Below are 8,074 nucleotides of genomic sequence, written 5' to 3'. Positions count from 1 at the left end.
CACACGATGGCAGTAAAAAACCACGGTTATAAATTAAGCGCTTGCTCCGCCCAGTTACTTGCCACTGAGTAATAAAGCGGAGCACCTGTTTATCCAGTTCCTGAAAATTCTTATCCATTGCAGGGGTGTGGATAGTCTTCCGTGGATGGGGCGTAAGTTTATTATGTGTAGAAATAATGCAAATTGATTTAAAAGCTTTAAGTAACAGTAACAGACGTATTTTTGGTTATGTTACAGTTATCAAGGTTCATGGTTTTTTTTGTCATGTTTATGAAAACTACCTTCTCAGTTGCATCCACGACGAAAAAAATAAAACATAAAAGAAACAAGACAGGTTGAAACGTACACAGAAATTCTAAAATATGTACATCTTTTGAAACAAATTGAGAAATTTTTATTTTCTCTGATACTCATTATTAAAAAGACAAATGACAGTAAGAAAACAATGCATTTTTGGAATAGAATGTGTGGATCTTTAAAGCGATGTCCTGATTTACTGCAGTTACGCTGTTCATGTAACTGGTGTTTGTCATCAACTACGATGATTTTCAGCTTTTTCAACATTGCCCTCTGACACATATTTGCCAAATCATCTATGTCAGCCCCAAGGGTTTAGTTTTATGTTTGGTAAACTGCTGGCATTTTTAAAAATTTTGATTTGATAGACCTCTAAACCAAGCAATGAAGATGAAAGTGAAGACAGACTGGATGAGACTGTAATAAAAGGACATGATGAGGTCCTTGTCCCTTTACATAGTTCAAATCTATGTAGGAGAAATAAGGACTAATTGCATTTAAAATATATATATATATATATATATATATATATTTTGTGTTAGTATACAAATTAACATTATTATCTAGGGAGGTTACTAAGTATTTAAAATGCCCTCCACTGATGTTTTCAACCTTTGGAAATAAAGGCAAAACAGGAAGTGAAAAATAATGTTTTTGTTTATCATCTTGATCTTTCATTCAAAATATTCACAAAAATGTAACTTTTATACTTAAGTAAAATAATTGAAAGGAAAAAGAAATTCTTAACATCCATCCATCCATCCATTATCCAACCCGCTATATCCTAACTACAGGGTCATGGGGGTCTGCTTTAGCCAATCCCAGCCCACACAGAGGGCAAGGCAGGAAACAAACCCCGGGCAGGGCGCCAGCCCACCACAGAATTCTTAACATGAAACAAATGTTTTTCTCAAATACATGTGTGCCACTATTATTGGCGCCCATTTGCAAAGATAACAGCTTTGAGTCTTCTCCTAAAATGCTTAATGAGGTTAGAAATCACATGGAAATCATATGCTTGAGAATCACAAGAACTGAGACCATTCATCCATACAGAATCCAACTGGAAGATCCAAATGGCAGAGAAAGTCGGGTTTTCATCTGCTGATAACTGATGAGTCTATAAAAGTTGTCCCAGGGCTTTGGCAGAAGAACAGCTCCACACATCAGTGATTCACTACTGTTAATCACAATGGCAATGAGATACTTTTCAGCAAGCCTACACCAAACCCACCTCAAGTGTTCATTGGTAGGAAGCTCTATTTTAGTCTCATCTGCACATAGAACTCAGAAACTTAAATTTACAACACAATATAGTGTGTAGAGAGTGAAGGGTCTGAACACTTTCTGAATTCACTGTATATATACATATGTAAATAATCAAGATTACAGTGGTGTATTTTGCCATTGCAAAAGTAAACTGGCCAGAGCTGACAGAATCATGGGGAGTGCAATTCATATTTCATCAATTGTGATCATTTTAATCCTACTATATTAACAGTAACTAAATTGAACACTCTTTAAAATGAGCAAATTATTATATTTTAAATCAGCAACATTTATTTTGCGTTTTCGTGGCTAATATTATTTCTCAAAGGGAGACACACTGACCTTGACATACTTTTATTTATTTATTTTTATTTAATGGGGACATATTCACCGTGGCATTTATTTATTAGCAAAGCAATAATTTTGTGTTTGGCTAGTAGACTGTAACCTCATTTTTGCATACCTGTTGACTTCTGTAACTAACTCTTTGTGTGGCGATGGACATTGGAATGTAAAAGAATGACTGTTAGTTTAACTTTGGTCACACTAATGAACACTGTTCACATTACAGAATATGCTGATGATACCATCCTGATAGGTCATATATCTGGAAAGGATCAACACTATTATCTCAAGCAAGAGAACTATCACAATGACTAAAGAAATTATATTTGTCTTGAAGGGGCAGATATTTTCTTATTTACCCATCATTTTATAGTGACTGAATATACAGTGCCCTCCGCTATACAGACACCCTTGGTCAAACAAAAATGCAAAATAGACTGTGAAAAAAGTTATGTATTTTTTATCATCTTGATCTTCATTCAAAACTAGGGGGCTCTGCCCCCTGCTTCCATTGCTCGCCAACCCCCTTATCCTGCGCTACGTGCCCAACCACTTTGCATCTCTGCCGCTTGCGTATGTGCATTTCACTTTCACCAAACAGCAAATCTTTTAATTCTAGCAGATGCTCCTCTTCTTTGGGAAGAAACACTACTTTTCCCTGATGGCAACATGAATTACAGTCTCCCACTTAAAGTTTAAACAGGAACAATATATTAAATCTCTTTTCACTGTTCCATTATTTCACAGAGTAATTTCCATTTGTTTGCACTATTGCAATCTTTACTATCATTTGTTTGAGACTTTGAATTTTAGTATTTTTATTATCATTAACCTGCTTTGCATGTGTATCGCACCAACGTTTTTCAATTCGTTACGATGTTCTACTTTGTCATCTACTCTTTGTCTTTTATTTCCGGCCCAGGGCGTGGTTAAATCTCTTGTCACAAAGTCTTGTCTCGTGAAAGTATGTCTCTGAAAAAGTCACGTCCTGTCCCAGGCTAATAAGTCTCATCTTGTCCCAAGATGTTTTTCATATATATATAATAGAGAGATATTAACAAAAATGTAACATTTGCAGCCATTTGTTGGGTCTTGGGGTCAGAATGTCTCTAAAGCTTTGTTCAGATGTTACCGACTGTACAAAGCAACAAGTTGTTTAAGGGGTTACCAGAAAAAATGTCTTCAGTGTCATCAAACAACATGTGTAGGTATGTTTAGTTTGCTAAATATTACTGGAATATCCTGCAGTGGGAGGAAGACAATAGGCATTAAGTGACAGTGTCAACCCCTGGCTCACACTGTAATTTCCTTTAGACTAGTTCTGAAGTTGTCATTTAAAATCAAAAACTTAAATCTTTCATTTATAATCAAAAACTTAAATATATCATTTATCTAAGTTGCCACACACATGTGCATGGAAGACAACTTCAGGACTAGTCTAAAGGAAATTACACTGTGAGATAGAGGGTGACGCTGTCACTTGATGCCCTTTTTTCTTCCTCCCACTGTAAATTGGATGATTGACAGGCAGACCACCAACAATGTCACGTCTATCTTTTAGCCTCCTGATCCAGCTCTTCCGCCTCATTTTCCTGAAAACCAGCTCAATCACAATCTTAAACTCAATCTCACAATGACTTGCATCTGAACAAGACGTCTGTATATATATTGTATGGAAGAGAAAAATGTATATATTAGCAAAAATAGCATATTAGCATAAATAGCCATAAAAAGTAATTAAAAGCTTCTGAAACATTAGATTAAGCATAAATTAGAATGTCAACCAAATAACATACTGTAAGTCAAGCAAATGGTTAACTAAAAAATCAGTCATTTTGCATTATTTTTTAAAGCTTGAGGCAGAATTGCCAGTGTGGGAAAGGACAGGACAGGACAGAACAGGAATGACGCACAGAAACTGCCCGTGCACCTGTGTGGACAAGATAGGAATCTAAGAACAAGGTGGCCTTGGTAGACATGTGAGAAACCAGCTGAATTGGTGAATCAGCAAAAAGACAGCAAAAGGCTTTTGCTATAAACAAAGTCACAAAGATGTAACGTATGAAAGTAAAATTAGTATATTCAGACACTAGCATAAATAAATATAGAAGAATATATTAGAAATTAACTTTAGCGCAGAAATTAAGGCAAGTCAAGCATGCCGAGAAAATGATTAAATAAAGGCATATGCCATATTTCTTTTTAATTAAAGCTTTTAACTGGCTCGAAAGTCAGAGAAATAGGAAGTGATGAGAGGAAAGCCCATAAATGGAAGAAGAACGTCTGTACTGGCCTTGGCCAGTAAAAGAAATAAGCAAAAACAGAAACTAAAAAATGGACAATAGACAGTGAAATAACAGAAGCCAGCTGCAGGGAAAGTCAGGAGATAATGATGGTTCCCATGAAAACTTGAGAAATTGGCCGGACAGGTGTAGAAGGGAGTCAGAGAAAAACAGTAAATGAGCTAATTGAGTGAGGTCGGAGTGATAAGAAATTGTTATATAAACTTCAATTTTTGAACTGTTCGGGGCTCAGCTGAATTTGGCTGTATTGGGTTGAGTCCATGTTGTTATTTGCGTTGTTTTTTTGCAATAAAGCTTTAAAACTCTGTCTGCCCATCCTGAGTCCTAATTGCCTTCATTTTCAGGTAAAAAGCCTTCTGGTGACAATTTTTCGCTACAACAATTGCAGATTTTTTCAATGCTTTCATTTTTTCAGTTGTACAGAGATCACTCAGGTGCCCCAAGTCTTTATGATCTTTGCTGTCTCCTTATTATAAAGTATTGAGACCATTGTTGTACTCCAGATTGTACTCATGTGCATCCTGTTTGATGTGTCTAGAACTTGATTGGAGTCATATTGTGGCAAACTGAATTGATCGGACATCATTTAGAAATTCACACAATATATAATGTGCCACAATTCACACTGCATGTCAGGACAAAAAAATCAAAACTTGCAGTCCAAGAAATAATAGACTGCTTTGATAAAATTGTGGTGAGGCATGGATCAAGAAAAGGGTGTAAGTCTATTTGTAAAGCTTTGAGTGTTCCCATGGACACAGCAGTCTAAGTACTTGTGAAATGGAACTAGTTTGGAACCACCAAGAACTTCCCTTGAGTTGGTCATCTGTGCAAGAAGAGGTGACCAAGATCCCAATGTCACTCTTAACAGAGCTTCAGAAGTCTGCTGCTGAGATGGCAGAGGAGAGGCAAGGTCACAGCCCAACAGAGGTATGTGGAAGGGATATGGATTCCAAAGGATGAAGGGTCAAAGAACATCTCTCAGTTTAGAATGATCTCACTTCTCAGTGTAGAAGAGAAGATATTCTATAGAATTGTTGCCAGGAGCATGACTGATGGCCTCCTTCAGAATGGTTTTCTCAATACCTGTGTTTTTAAAGGTAGAGTCCTGAAGGTGCCAAGATGTCTTGAATATGCTATTGTAGTGGCTCAGCCAATTAGTACAATTGGGCTGGATCTCATCAGTGCCTAAAGGTGCTCCACAAGCTTGTTGTGAAAGGCCCTCAATCAATACTAAACTCCAAGCCAGTTTAGAGACCAGTTGCTGAACTATTACAATGATTTTAGCTTGAGAGTCTCCAATGGACTAGCACAGGCTTTTAGAAAGGGATTGAACCATTTCAGTGATCCTCTTTGCATTGACAATGAATATGCTGGTAAAGTCCATTGAGGTAGCTTGCAGAGACTCTCTCTCTCTCTCTACGTCTGGCATATACAGTATCAACTGCCCATTAGAGCTTTAATGAATGGCCTTAAAATGATAACAACATTGGTGGGTTCTGAGGGCTCTAGAGGAGATGATTGCCTGAACCTGGATGGTGTAACACACATGCGAATAGGGGAACGTTGTGTGGCCCAAGTAAAGGTAATTCCACTCCAGGCCAGGGGTGGACGTGGTGCATTAAACCTTCTCCTGCTATCTCTACAGACCAGCCACGGGAAAACCTATCTGAATCAAGAATATCACTTCCGGTTCCGGTGCCATGAAGAACGTCACTTCCAATTCCGGCGCCCAGAAGAACGCCACTTCCAGTTCCGGCACCCAGAAGAACGTCACTTCCAATTCCGGCGCCCAGAAGAACATCACTTCCAGTCCCGGCTCACAGGCTGATGTCAGAGAAACATCACTTCCAGTCAACCTACATCACTTCTGGTTATCATACATCACTTCCTGTCTGACCGCTTAAAACCGCCATCTTTTCCAACCTTCATCAGTTCTGTCTTGGACTCTCTACAATAAATTACTCTGTTAAATGAAAAACAAACCTTTTCAGCTAGGAATATTATACGGGTGGCTGCCCCAAACCTTTTTTACGTGTGTCGAGTCTCTTCCTTTTTACAATGGACATGAAGATGGCCAAGACCAAATCCATGGTGGTTATGAGGTGTAAGTTCATCAAGAAGCATTGCTTCTTGCAGGATGAGGAATAGATGCTATCAGTTACACAGAAACCTGTCAAGAGCCTGAGGAAGATATATGAAAGTAGTCTAAGAAATTCTGCTTCCATCAGCACATCAGACAATCATCAAATTGGAAACCTGGCTTGCTGTTATTGATAAATGTGGCATTCCAGGCAAGCTTAAAAGTTTAATATATAAGCATGGCAATTTGCCCCAGTGGCTGGGTCTACCTCAAAACCTGAGTAATATACTCTGAATGGCAAAAACAACAAGCTTAAGCTTCCCATCAGTAGTATGAAAGGAAAGTGAGCCTTGAAAGGGTACTATTTCAGTACAGGCATTCCTGCAACCCTAAAGTCTCACAATGGGGTGGAGGGCAGCAGAGGCTGTCAATTTGGCTGAGGTACCAAGATATGGTGAGCACATTAGGACAGAAGTTTGCAAAAGGAGGTGTGAGCAGTGATTGAGGAGAAGCAAGCAAGCAGGGAAGTTAATATATAACAACAAGGAGCCTGGAGTAGATTGGAACATGCAATGGAGTGCTAAGTCGCATGACCTGAGCTTTGGAAGGCTGAGCCCCATTACTAGATGTTCTTGATTCAGGCTGTTCAGAATGTTCCACAAAACCCTTTAAAGCTATTCTGCTGGGAGATGGTGAAGCATGCCTGCTGTGCCCAGAGGAAGGCCTCCTGGAATATCAGTTGCTGTAAGACAGCTTTTAGTCAAGGGAGAGATTGGTGGTGGTATAATCAACAACAGCGAAGATCATCACCTTTATCAGAGCATAGGAGAAGCCACCAACCACAACTGGAATCCCCAACTTGGTATCCGCAGGTTTATTAGCTACAGCACTTGATTGAAAACCAAGTGTTGATCTAGAAAGACTGCTCAGGTTCCCAGAAGAGGTTGCGGAAACATCACTGAACCCAGACATTGTCTTGCTCTGTCAGTCCTCCTAGCATGTCATACTTAAAGAGCTTACTGTTCCAATGGAGGACTGGATATTAGAGGCCAATTAAAAGAAGAGAGAAAATATGTAGCACTGGAGAAGCAGTGCAGACACTGGCATGGTTCAAGACTGTTTTTGATTTTTGCTAAATTTTCAAATCTTTCTGAAAACACGCTTTCTCTTTGTCATTGTGGGGCAATGAGTGTAGACTGATTGGTAAAGATGGTACATTTAAAAATGAATCTACAGCAATAAAGTGTGCAGAAAGAGAAGGGTCTGAATACTGTCTGAATCCACTGTGTATAATCTTCAAAAAGCAGGATCAGGCAAAGAAAGTAAATATGAAGTGTGGCTTGATGGTTAGTGCACCTGTGTCATGGATGGAGTGACCTGGGTTTGATTTTCATTCTTGGTTTCTGTCACTGCAAAGTTTGAATCTTTGCCCTGTGTTTTTCTCCCACATTCCAAACACAATCAAGTCAGTTTAACAGGCAAATCAAAACTGACCCTCTGTTGGTATGTTCATGAGTGGATGCTACCATGGACTAGTACTATTTAAAGGGCTGTTGCATTTCTACTTAGGGCTCTGGACAGCTACAACCCCGAACTGGATAGGTATGGTGTGAGAAGGTTATGCTAAATATGTTAAATATAAAATAAAGAAACAAAGTAGAACGACAGAATGAAGAGCACTGTTTATTTTGTTTCCCTTATGCACCCTCTGTTTTTCATTGTGATGTAGTTGTGACTTAAAGGCAGTGGAGAAATGAAAGCTGATGGAGATAAAACT

This window comes from Polypterus senegalus, chromosome 10 (genome assembly GCF_016835505.1).
Source record: "Polypterus senegalus isolate Bchr_013 chromosome 10, ASM1683550v1, whole genome shotgun sequence".
NCBI lineage: Eukaryota > Metazoa > Chordata > Cladistia > Polypteriformes > Polypteridae > Polypterus > Polypterus senegalus.
The sequence above is the reverse complement of the archived record's forward strand: the minus strand, read 5'-3'. Positions refer to the sequence as shown.